Consider the following 12,243-nt stretch of genomic DNA (forward strand, 5'->3'; position numbering starts at 1 on the left):
TCTGCCACAAATGGATGTACGAGCTGTGTGTCACGCGCCAATCCTTGGTCTTGTACCTCTTCCTGCGGTCAAACCTACAACAAAACGATGTTAGTTGTACCAAACACACCTCTGAATTGTAGCATTGTTATTAATCGATAACGCAGCCATGCAATTCTTGATTGGTGGAGTAAAGCGGTGGTGGGTAGCCTGTCATTCTTCCAAACTATCTGCAGACCCAGATGGGCAAGTGAATCTTGACCACATGGAAGAAAATAAGAGGGATGTCGCAGCGATACTCATGTCTCATCCCTAGTGATAGGACTCAGATAGCCCTAGAGCTCCAGAGAATCCCAAGGACACCAAAACACCTGAAATTTTGTAATTGTGTTAGGTTGTGATATAGTGTACATCGAAGAAGACACTACTATGATAGTATAGAGAGCATAACCTGGTGCTGTGTCAGGACGTCGAGACTGTCCGTATACTCCCTATACTTGCGCCATGCATTCCCTCTAACTAACTGTGCTTTTATCCAGATATACAGAGCTATTGGGAGTGTATCATGCCCATTCCATCGCTGCATTGAACACGATAATGAATTAGCAACAAATAATCTCATCATATCTAACTGCATGGAAGAATATAATGAACTGAAGTACTTACCGGTAAACCATTATTAAGGGGCCTCCCAAAAGGTAATCGTTCCCAACACCAAACCTAGGTAGGAGCAACCCCAAGGTTCGCATGTCCTGAGGTGCGACGGCAGGCAACGCATAGCTGTCGATACATCCATGCTAGGACTACGCTGCCCCAGCTGTACCCCACTATGTTCTCCCATGGCTGGCGAAGTATGTCAAGGAAGATCCAGCTGATGGTGTTGCCCAAGGCGTCTGGGAAGAGGAAAGCACCAAGAAAGTACCAGCGCCACACTCGAGTGAACCTGTCGATCTGTGCCTCCTCAGCTTATGGGTCCAAGTACTCAAAGCGCTATGCGATCTAGGACGACGAAACACCGAAACTTTTCCTGTAATTGATTAAAGAAAATGAGACCCAATGCCAGCTGTAAAGCAATGCAAGTATTAAATAGGCTTGAATTACTCACTTATTTTTCTTGGAAGCATCGTCGTCCGGTGGAAGAAAGCCAGTAAACTGAGCCACCAGCTCCCTCCAGTGATCGTTGTCAACTATCCCTATCACTGGAAGTCCCCCCAACCAAAGGTCTAAAATAGCCTTCACGTCCTACAACATCAAGGTCATCTCGCCACAAGGTAGGTGGAATGTGTGGGTCTCAAGCCTCCACCTGTTATAAGAATAGAACGACTGTTAGTTGCCTTCAATTTGTTACAAGAAAGTTTACGTACAAAGAATGCACTCGCACCTGTCTATAGCTGTAGTAAGTAGTGCTGGGTCAAGGCGCGGAAGACCATGGTTGACAACACGGACAAGCTCGAAGAAGCCGGCACGTCGTATGTACAGCGTATAACGCTCGTCCCACTGATGCGCCCTAGTGTGAGTGCGGGGCCTTAAAGGAGGCAAGGACACCTCTGCGTCATTGTCACTCAAGATGTGTGCTCGGTGCTGGTCGTCATACTCCACCTCAAGAATGGGGTACAACAGGTGCTGTGTGGGAGGGGCCATCCTGTTACAAATTGATAAACAAAGCGTTAGAGTATTCAAATTAACAAAATTCAAGTTAACATTAGTAAGTTCACAAACAAATTCACTAACCTAACTAGCCTAAATCCCTAAAACCAAAATCCTAACTATACTAGATAATAAATACATAATCAATCCATATAAAACTTTGGTTCCAAAATTACAAGTAATCCCTCGTCTCAAAATAAATACACATCTTGCTTCTCGAGTAGTCAAATATGTTTAAGTTTGATCAAAACTAAAAAAACGGTATCAATATTTGTATCTCCTTATAAGTTTATTACGAAAGTATACTCCATGCTTAATGTAATAGTACCTATTATGCATCATAAATATTAGTACGCTATTATATAAATTTGGTCAAATTTTTTAAAAAAATTTAACTTCAGGAAGCGAGATGTGCATTTATTTAGGACGGAAGGGGTACTTCCTCCGTCACATAACAATAGTCATTCTAAGATATCGCAAAGACACTAATACTCAATGAAAATAGCCTCGATGCCCCTACATGCTCCTAGAAATGCTAGCACTAGCAGACCATCATCAACTCTTTTGCTTCTGAGCCGGCCGCTCGAGGATTACGAGGGCACGTGGGGGTACCGTAGGGATACAAAAAATTATAACTATACTAGATAATAATAAAAAAATATGAAATTGAGAGGGAGGTACCTTAGGAGCGGGTGGCCTTGACGCGCCGGCGTTCGTGGCGTGGCCGGCTAGGGTGCTGCGCGGTGGGAGTGGCCGGGCGTGGCGTGGGGGAGCGGTTGAGGCCGGGCTGTGCGGGCACAGGCGGGGCGAGGCGAGGCCGAGCGAGTGCGTGCGTGGCGTGTTAGATTTAAAATTATAATAAAAAAGGGTTAAAATTAAAAAAAAATCTAAAACAACAGGTCAAAAGAGCGATCCAATTACCGACCGAAAGGTCTGGCCAAAGAGGAACAACGCTCGCTCGTCGACTACTTTGGCCCACCTCTCCGACCGGAGCGCTCGCTTCGGACTCCAGTCGCCTCCGGACGGCCCCTCCGATCGGAAGGCCAGGCCCAAAGCGCTACTTCCGACTCCGACCCCGCGTCTTCGACCGGGGTTCGTAGAAACCCTGCTCATCGTCTTCTCCGACTGGCGCGACTAGGGCCGACTGGGGCCATCCGACCAGGGATGCCCGCTCAGAAGGAACTAGGGGACAAACGGAGAAAGCAAGCCAGGGCGCACAAGTCAAACCACGATACCAGAGACCATACCCTGTACCCTGTAGGAACAGTACTCTGCAACCGCCCTAACACGAACAGTGTTGTAGGCGCTGACATTTCCCTCTACAGTATAGTAGGTGCCGTTAACTCCCATACGGTAAGGCCCCCCACATGCCTCTGGGCATCGATAGTGTTGTGGGCGCCAGGATTTACCATACTGGGTGAACGTGGTGAAACTCCTCACATGCCTCTAGGCATCAACAGTATTTGTAGGTACCGACATCTGCCATTTCTGAAGAAGGCAACGCAACCTCCCATGTGCATCTGACATTCTACAGTGACATCAACAGTGTTGTAGGCGCCTACTATTATCTTGTACCCGCCGGCATGGGCAACAGAGCCTAGTAGCATACGTACCCTCACCCTCTCACTTGTAAAGCCATCCCTTTTATCTATAAAAGGAGATGCGCTCCCTCCAACAAAGGAGGGCTTTTCTTTTTAGTCCTTTTAGAACCAACATCGATCGAGTTCATTAGCTCACAACCACAGAACCGCTGGGTTCGTACACCAAGCACACGCCTAAACACTTAGCTTATAGTGGAGCTCTTGTCGCTATCGGCCCTTCCGACCGGAGCCGATCGAACCTCTTGTACATCCCATATTTCCCCTTCTCATTTGTAACCCCACTACAGTCTTCGAGCACCTAGGCTCAGGAATAAAGTCATCGACCGACTCGAACTGGATGTAGGGCACATTGTCTGAACCGGTATAAACCCTATGTCATTGAGTGCTAGGCCACCTCCGATCATAACGTACGGCAAAAGTACAAATATTTACTAGTTGGTCACATTCTGCTTCGACAGTTGGCGTCGTCCGTGGGGAAGACATTGTACGTTCAACACCTTTTGGTCATCGGATGGCCCACTTTTCCACCACCCTCGACGTGGTGGGCCTAGGCGATACGATTCGCTTCGGCTCGCTAGAGTTTCCTGCGGTCTCACCGGTTGGGATGCGGGTTCCACCCGTCTTCGAGCCATCCCAAGCCTTCCTCTTCAGAAGCCTGGACTTCGTTGCCAACCAGCTCGGCATACTACACCTCTGCGAGGAGGCTCACGTCCCGGCACCCGTCGGAGGGGCACCCTCCACCAACTCTGGGACGCATGACTTCAATGACGCGGCATCTGTGCTTCTTTCCGAGTAAACTCTCTGCTCAAACCCCGCTGTGAGTAATGTACACGCTGTTATTTACTTACTATTCTCTATCTTCCATTGATTACCCAGTGGAACCCCATTGTCCCTGACGCAACCGCCACACGACCGGTGCCCCTATGGCCTTGCATCTTCCGTGGACGCATATGCCCGAGGGCTCCGAAGGATGCCAGCGCCGCCCCCTCTCGCATCCAAACTCGTGGGAATGGCGAGCTATGCTCCCACCTATTTTCTCGACCTCATGGATGATGATGGCAAGAGTGATGGCTCCAGCATCGGCGACATGGTGCCTAGCCACCGTCCGTCCTAGGAGTGCGCCATGGCGGATGCTCTGGGACACCCACCAGCGGAAGCGGAGTCCTCATAGACTCACACCTCACCGGACTCTCATGCGGAGACCCCCCGAGCTCACATGGGGGCATAGGGAGGGACCACGACAACAGTGGCTACATCAGCCACCAATTGCGCCAGTGCGCTCGGTGCACCATGTTGCGCCCCGTGCACGTAGATAGATGAACGGTGCTCAGGGTCTCACCCATTGGGTCCAGCACAACACCATGGACAGGGGGAACGATCCCCCGCAGTTTGCTCGAGCCAATCAGAACGTCGCCACCACGGCAATGGTTCTGCGCGGCCTGTCCGAGCCGAACGACCCTCATCAATAGGCGATCCACCGAAACCTCTGGGCACTAGTGGAGACCACTGCTGTTCAACAAGCGGAGTGTTCCATATCACGACGCCGACTCGTGGCCTCGCTCCCCGTCAAGGGGATGGGGACGCAGCAGATGGGTCGATCCACCCGATCGCCGCTACAATCACCGAGTGCGGCACAAGAGGCCACATTGGCACCACATCATGACTTAACGACCGCTCCGCACCGACCACCTATGTACGCGTGGCTTTGACCGAACCGAGACACACGCGGCAGCGATCGGAGTCCCAGCCCTGATGGCCCAGGACCACGGACCTTTATCCAAAACCTCCAACAAACGCCGCCCCCGCCGTGCTCCGACAGAGGCCGCGGCAAGGGCAAGGGCAAGCGCCAGGATCAGGATGAGAGCCCCTCCACATAAAGGGGGAAAAAGAATAGAAAGAATCGCCGTCGACCGGCCAACTCTACGTTGGTCGCCATGACTGATCATGCGGGCACATAGCCCCAGCAGGACCCTCTGGGCCACTTCCACAAGCTCATGGAGAGCCCATGCACCAACCATGAATACCTCGTAAAACACCTCTACAAGGATTGCTAGCTACTCAAACGCCTTCTGCGGTAGGCTGGCAGGCCAAAGGAAGAAAAAGGCAAAGAAGCAGCGACCGAGAAAGGGGGCGTAGTGGGCAAGGATCCGGATGACTAAAGGACAAAGTGATCCGACTGGACGCCTACCGATCGAAGGATGACAACGACGCCCTTCTCTCCAAACGCTTGGAACAGCTATGTCGCTTTTTCCCTTAAAAGTTTCAGTCTTACCATTGTTTACTTAGCCTATGCTCCTATAAAAGCACCCTGACCCGAACACTTTTTCGGCCCGGGGCGCTCGAGGGCTCCACTAGGGCACACTGCTACCTCTCTATTTTGTTTACTATCATATGGTGAAACTCCTTCCTATCCAACCAAAAGGATAGTTTGCTCCTTTAATTTGCCTTACGTAGCTTTGCTTCAACAACATTTTGACTGATCGCACCCCTCCTTTCCCTACGGTTATGAGCAGCCGAATCTCGCGGGCCACGCCCTGGGCTCCCAAGGTCACAGCCTACGGGACAAATGGGTAGGTACGAGAGGGAAAGAATAAAAAACAAAACTATGCTAAGGAAAAACTAAGGAACAAAAGGAGAACGAGCTTCCCCGAACGGGGTGACTCCATTATAGAAAATGAAACAGGCCATAGTCATTAAAGCACACAAGAACGTTAACATAGGGGCTCCCCCATGAACTTAAACTTTTTACACTCACTAAAATACTTATATTTTACAAGTTATTGGATCGGCCCGGTAGCATCTGCTATCGGTGCGACCGACGAGGGCGCGGGCTGCTCACTCCTCGACGGCACGACATTTGGCTCGGTCGAGACCGGGGCGACGTTCACCTCTGACCTAGGCTCCGCGTCGTCCGCAAGCTGGGCAGCGTCCTCCCCACGCATGCTTCTGGCCATGTCTTCATGACGGATGTCCATCACCCACTGGGTAGAGACTTGATCTGCCACCGACCTCGTGTGTGGCAGCAAGCCCTCCCCGATCGACTGGATGTCCTCCATGCTCAAGCCTTTAGCATACCCACTGCAGATGGCAACGAAGTCCAGGTTCGGGTGGTGTGTCGCCACCGAAGCCAGCACCCCCAATGCTCTGTAGAACAGCCCACTCCTGATAAGGTCCCGAACCGCATCCGGGACCTCCGCCAGCTGGACGGCGGGCACGCTAGTGCTTGGCACTGACTCGAAGACTTCTGAGATGACCAGGTAGGCAACATTGTGGATCTGGTCAAGATCCCCCTTGAGAGCACGTCACTCTTCATAGGACTTGGCCAGTTCCTCCGTGTTCTAGCTGAAGGTCGCCTTGATCGTCTCCAGGTCCTGCTCCAACGTCTTCACCTTTCCACCTAGCTCTGAAAGAAGAGCAACAAGCTTAGAAACAGGCTGAAGGAAAAACCAACACAACAAAAGACAGAAAAGGTACGTACCGACATGGAAGTTCTCAAGGGTGGAGAGATCCTCTGCCTATCGGGCCACCTGCTCGTGCAGCCGGGCGCTCGTGTCCTCTATCCCCATCACCCGGCCCTGGAGTGTGAGCACCTCCCAATCTGCATCCTACCGGGCCTTCCGCTCCACCTCTAGGGCCCTCTGCTCCGCCTCTAGGGCCTTCTGTGCTGACTCTAGGGCACTCCGCTCGGACACCAAAGCGGCCCGCTCTGACTCAAGGGCCGCCAAGGACTCTGGAAGTGCCGCCTTGGTGTTCGCCAGGGATGTTCGTAGCCCCACCTCGGTCTTCGCCTGGCGGGCCTTTGTCGCCTCGAGCCCTTGCTTGGCGGCAGTCGCCCGCTCGGCTGCACGCTACCCCTCCGTCCATGCCATAGTCGCCTCGGCTGCTCGGTCCTAGGACTCGCGACAAGTGCACGCTAGCTGACGCTCAAGCTCGGCCGTCCGGGCGTGCTCTGTTCAGAGAAAGTAGGACTTACGGGACGACATCCCCTTTAGACTCTATGAAAAACAAGCATGCTAAGGCAACCAACAAAAGATTCAGAGGTTAAGGACAAGTACGCAAAACTCACCTCCGCGGCGAGCTGCAGGTCGACCTCAACTAATTGCTGAGCGAACTTTACCCGCTCCTAGGCATCTCTGAGCCTCGCAGATAGGTTGGCAAGTTCGGACACCACGGCGTGCCCTTGCTCCCCAAGGATGTCCTAGAGCTGACACTCTTAGGAATCCCAGAGGACGAACCGCACCTTCGTTGGGTCCTCAGGGTAGGGCCACTCTAGGTCACCCTCCGGCAGCCCGCCGGAGAGCCTAGCCTCCGGTTGGACCACCGCCAGCTCCTGCGACAACATCGGTGGCTCTGCCGCATCATCCGCCTCATCATCGAACAGGATGTCCACCACCTCCCTTGCATGGACCACCGCCGGGCGTTCCGACTCTATCCCGCTCGTGTGTTCCCCCGGCGCCTTCGGCCCTGACCATGAGGGTGAGCCGTGCAGCCCTCTGCCCGGCGAGGTAGGGAGCTCGGTCTCCCTCTCCTCTTCTGCCATGGCCGGTAGAGGAGGGGCCACAAGGGTTACCTCCGACGCGACCTCCATCAGCACTAGAATCACCGCCAATGCCGCCGCCGCCGCTGTCACCGTATCAGCAACCGCCCCCAGAAGGGAAGGGCTCACCACCGCCACCCTGTTCCCCCCCGCCGCTCGTCATGACACGCTATAGGGTGGGCCTCCATGCCTCCTGCATGGGAGTTGGGGCGATGCTCAACCCCGTCATCTCCTGGCCACTAACAAAGGGCATTGGTAAGTCACACTCCAAAAAGACTCAACAGCAAAAGATTAGAAGGAAACAAAGGAAAATGTACCGAGAGGTGAGTGGTACGACTCTAAAAGCAAGACCTGGCGCCGATGGGTCTGCAGGGCATGGGCCGCCCCCGGGCTGTGACCCGCGCCCCCTCACTTCGACCGGGGACGGAGTCATCCCAACCGGTTCCTGCCTGGCCTATGGGTCACCGTACCCCTCGGCTCGGGACTCCCCGACCAGAGCGGGGGCCAAGGCATCCTCCGGCTATGAGTCCCACGACGCGTGGGCGCCAGTCTGCTCCTTAGACCACCCAGCTTGCTCGACCGCATCCGCGGCAAGCGGGACCTCCCCCGAGCGTTGTCACTCGTCCCGACAACGCACAGGTGCCAGTCCGCTCCTCGGACCGCTCGGCTTGCTTGGCCGCATCCGCCATAGGCGGCAATGGGACCGACGCCGCCGCCAAAGGGCACGGTGACCGCGTCCGCTTTGCTGCCCGTTCACCAATGGCGTCCACGCTCGCCGCGCACTTCCTCGGCGCGGAAGCCACTACGCGTCGCGTGGCCTCCTGCTCATCACCAGCGGACGTCGCCGCAGGGTCGCGATGCTCCGCCGAGGTCACAATGACCTCCCGACTTTCCTCCTCCTCGGAGAAAACCATGTCATCCATGTCCATGGGATCCTCTGACTCGAGCTCAGACTCGACGTCGCTCTTTCTCTCCCCGGCCTTCACGCGTCGGGCAACCTCCTTCTCCTTCTTGTACTTCTGGTGGGCCACCTCGGTCTTCTTCTTCTTCCTGGCATCTGCCGCCTCCTTCTGAGCGGCCTGCTTGGCCACACCCTCTGGATCCTTGGGAAGGTGCGGCCAGGACTTATAGTTCCCAAGCCCCTGCGGAACGTATGGCTCCCAATCAAAAAATAGGAAAAGCAGAGGAAGAAATGCGGACTAAAGAGAAGGGAGCATACCAGGGTGGACACGATCAAGGAGTTGAAAGGCACGGGCTTCCCTTCGACCCTCTCTTTGGGCTTCAGCTGTAGCACCTGGCCAAGGCGACTCTAGACCTCGTCGTCCGGTAGATCCTCCGGCGACACGTGGTTCGGGTCCGATGGGCCACCGTACAGCCACATCGGCTACCTCCTCTCCGCCAATAGCGTGACCCAATGATGGTATAGGGTGTGGAACACCCGCACTCCATCAAGGCCACGCTTCATGAGCTTCTAAAGCTCCTCCTCGATGACCCCCACCTTGTGCTTCTCCTTTTTGGCACAGCCCCATGACCAACTATCCTGCTTCTTCGGCCTCCTACCGGTGAACATTGGGAACAGCGCCGCCGCCGGATTTTGGATGTAAAACCACTCCCCATGGCACCCCCGGTTGGAGTCGTAGGGGAGGTACGTGGGATACGACCCTCCCACGCTCGGTTTCCTCTACAGGGCGAAACCCCCCACCGGCGCGGTCTCGGCCGGGTTCCCCACCATCAGGGTTCTCCCAGAGAATAGCTACCGAAAGAAATCCGCGTGCGGCTCCATCCCGAGGAAAGCCTCACAGACGGTGATGAAGCCAGCAATGTGCAGCACCCCCGTCGGATTAAGGTGCTGTAGCTCCAGACCCCACTTGTTGAGGAGCCCGCGCAGGAATCAGTGCACGGGGTATCCTAGCCCGCGCTCGTAGAAGGTGAGAAAGGAAACCACCTCATTGGGCCGAGGTTGCGGGAACTCCTCCTTCCCAGGAACCCTCCAGTGCGCCACCTCCTTCGGCGGTAGAAATCCCTTCATGATGAAGGACTTCAACACCGACTCCCTCACGGTGGATGACCTCAGTCCAACATTGTGCTCTGAAATCACGAAAGGATTTGTGAGTTTTTTCTCCTCTCCCTTGCTCTCTCCCCTTTTCTTTCCTAGAAACCACCGCGGCTCTCAGGAACGCTCACGGCAAGAAGGAAGAGGAAAGGCGGCGGCAGATGAGGAACATGCAAAAGAACGGGGCGAAAACCCTCTCCTTTCTCCTACTTATGGAAAAGGGAACAATAGTTAGGGAGGGGCGCGCCGATCGGGGAAGGCAAAACGGTAGAGCGAGAAACTCTCTCTCTCTTTCCCATTTAATGTAGATGAGACGCGCCCTGACCGATGAGACGTGCCCTGCCCGATGGAACGGCTCCTGATCAGACGGGACGTGGCCTGGGTAGGGCCCACCACTACCACACGTCGGGCACAAAAACAGAAGCGCCACCACACACGGGTGGCTCCTCGCTTCCCCAGACCAGACCTGGAAAAAAACCCAAAATGAGATCTCCGCCGAGAGATCATCGGGCCCCCTGAGTCTATCAAATCACTCAGGATAGACACCGAGAGACAGGTAAGGAGCAAAAGGACACCCCATATAGGCCATGCCGACTTCGTCACGAACGATGAGCACAGGTCCTGGTCGGATGTTTCCGACTGGAGCTCTCCAAACCCCATCACTCGAGTCACCAAGGTGAAAACTACAAACCCCATCTATTTCTTTATAATCATTTCATACATCCATACGTGCATTCATCCCATACGCTCATGCCACCCGGACGATTCGGGCCCTGAACCGCCTGGGGGCTCAGGAGCTAAGCATCGCACGTGCAGCGAAATGCATCACAACGCTCCATGTTGCGTCACGAAGTGGCGGTTGCCTCATTCGACATGAGCAACCAACAGAGCCAGGGGAGAAAAACATAGATGAGCCCCGTGCGGCCCTCGCTCGGTCTGGCAGACTAGGTCATCTCAACCTTCTCATTCGATCCTGAACCTCTCGCTAAGCCCATAGAATCTCCATCGACGAGAGGCTGTTAGGCCACCTGGGTCGGTCTCTGGAATGACCCAGGCATCTACCGGGTTGCAGGTAAAGGAGTAGTGGAATGTCACAAGAGGGCTATGCCGACCCCATCATGAACGACAAACTCGGATTCCACTCGATCACACCCGTTAGGGAACTCACCGAGTGCGTCACTCGAGCCCGAGCGATTGGGACAAGCGACAAAACTCAGCCCCTCCGGTTGTGAGGAACCAAGGATGGGGTAACGCACACCACTCACACTGACCCCCACTAAGGCCCGACAGGGCCCGGGGGCTCAAGACATAAAAAGCCTGGGTCTATGACCCCGATCTCGCCCCATCCGGCTACGCTTCCGACTGCGCTCCAAACACCTAGGTCTGTGACCCCGATCTCGCCCCATCCGGCTACGCTTCTGACTGCGCTCCAAACACCTGGGTCTGCGACCCCGATCTCGCCCCATGGCTCTGACTGACCGACTCACCCGATCCCACGGCGTGCATCGATGCCAGGATCAGTGAGCTTTGTCTCATCCAAACTAACTTTCTCACCCGATCCCACGGTGCGCATCGATGCCAAGATCAGTGAGCTTTGTCTCGTCCAAACTAACTTCCTCGCCTGATCCCATGGCGCGCACCGACGCCAGGATCAGTGAGTTTTTGTCTCAAATCCCTCAAACAATCTAAAAACACCTTGGCTGCACAACGACACCTTGGTTAAACAAACTCTGTCCCAACTAAACACGTGCACACACGCCCGCTACCGAACTCCCCTAGGCGGTTCTGCCCGAACCGCCTAGGGGCTCGGGGCTACACCAGCGGGTGCGCTAGCGCGCACCCGCCGGTAACACAGAAAAACCCCCAGACAGTTCTGCCCGGACCGCCCGGGGGCTACACCCGTGGGTGCGCTCGCGTGCACCCACCGTCAAAAATAAAATCCTCCAAACGATTCTACCCGAATCGCCTAGGGACTCGGGGGCTCCTATCGGGTTCATAAACCTGGGGTCCCTCGGGGACCGGCTTCCACGCCAAGGTTCGGCCCAAGCAGACAGCACACAACTCATGGGCCGGCCTAAGGATCTAAAACAACAGGCCGAAAGAGCGATCCAATCACCGACCGAAAGGTCTGGCCAAAGAGGAACATCGCCCGCTCGTCGACTATTTCGGCCCACCTCTCCGACCAGAGCGCTCGGTTCGAACTCCAGTCGCCTCTGGACGGCCTCTCCGATCGGAAGGCCTGGCCCAAAGTGCTACTTATGACTCCGACCCCACGTCTCTGACCGGGGTTCGCAGAAACCCTGATCACCATCTTCTCCGACTAGCGCGACCAGGGCCGACTGGGGCCATCCGACTGGGGACGCCCGCTCGGAAGGAACCAGGGGACGAACGGAGAAAGCAAGCCAGGGCGCACAAGTCAAACCACA

Source organism: Miscanthus floridulus, chromosome 16, assembly GCF_019320115.1.
Source record: "Miscanthus floridulus cultivar M001 chromosome 16, ASM1932011v1, whole genome shotgun sequence".
Taxonomy (NCBI): Eukaryota; Viridiplantae; Streptophyta; class Magnoliopsida; order Poales; family Poaceae; genus Miscanthus; species Miscanthus floridulus.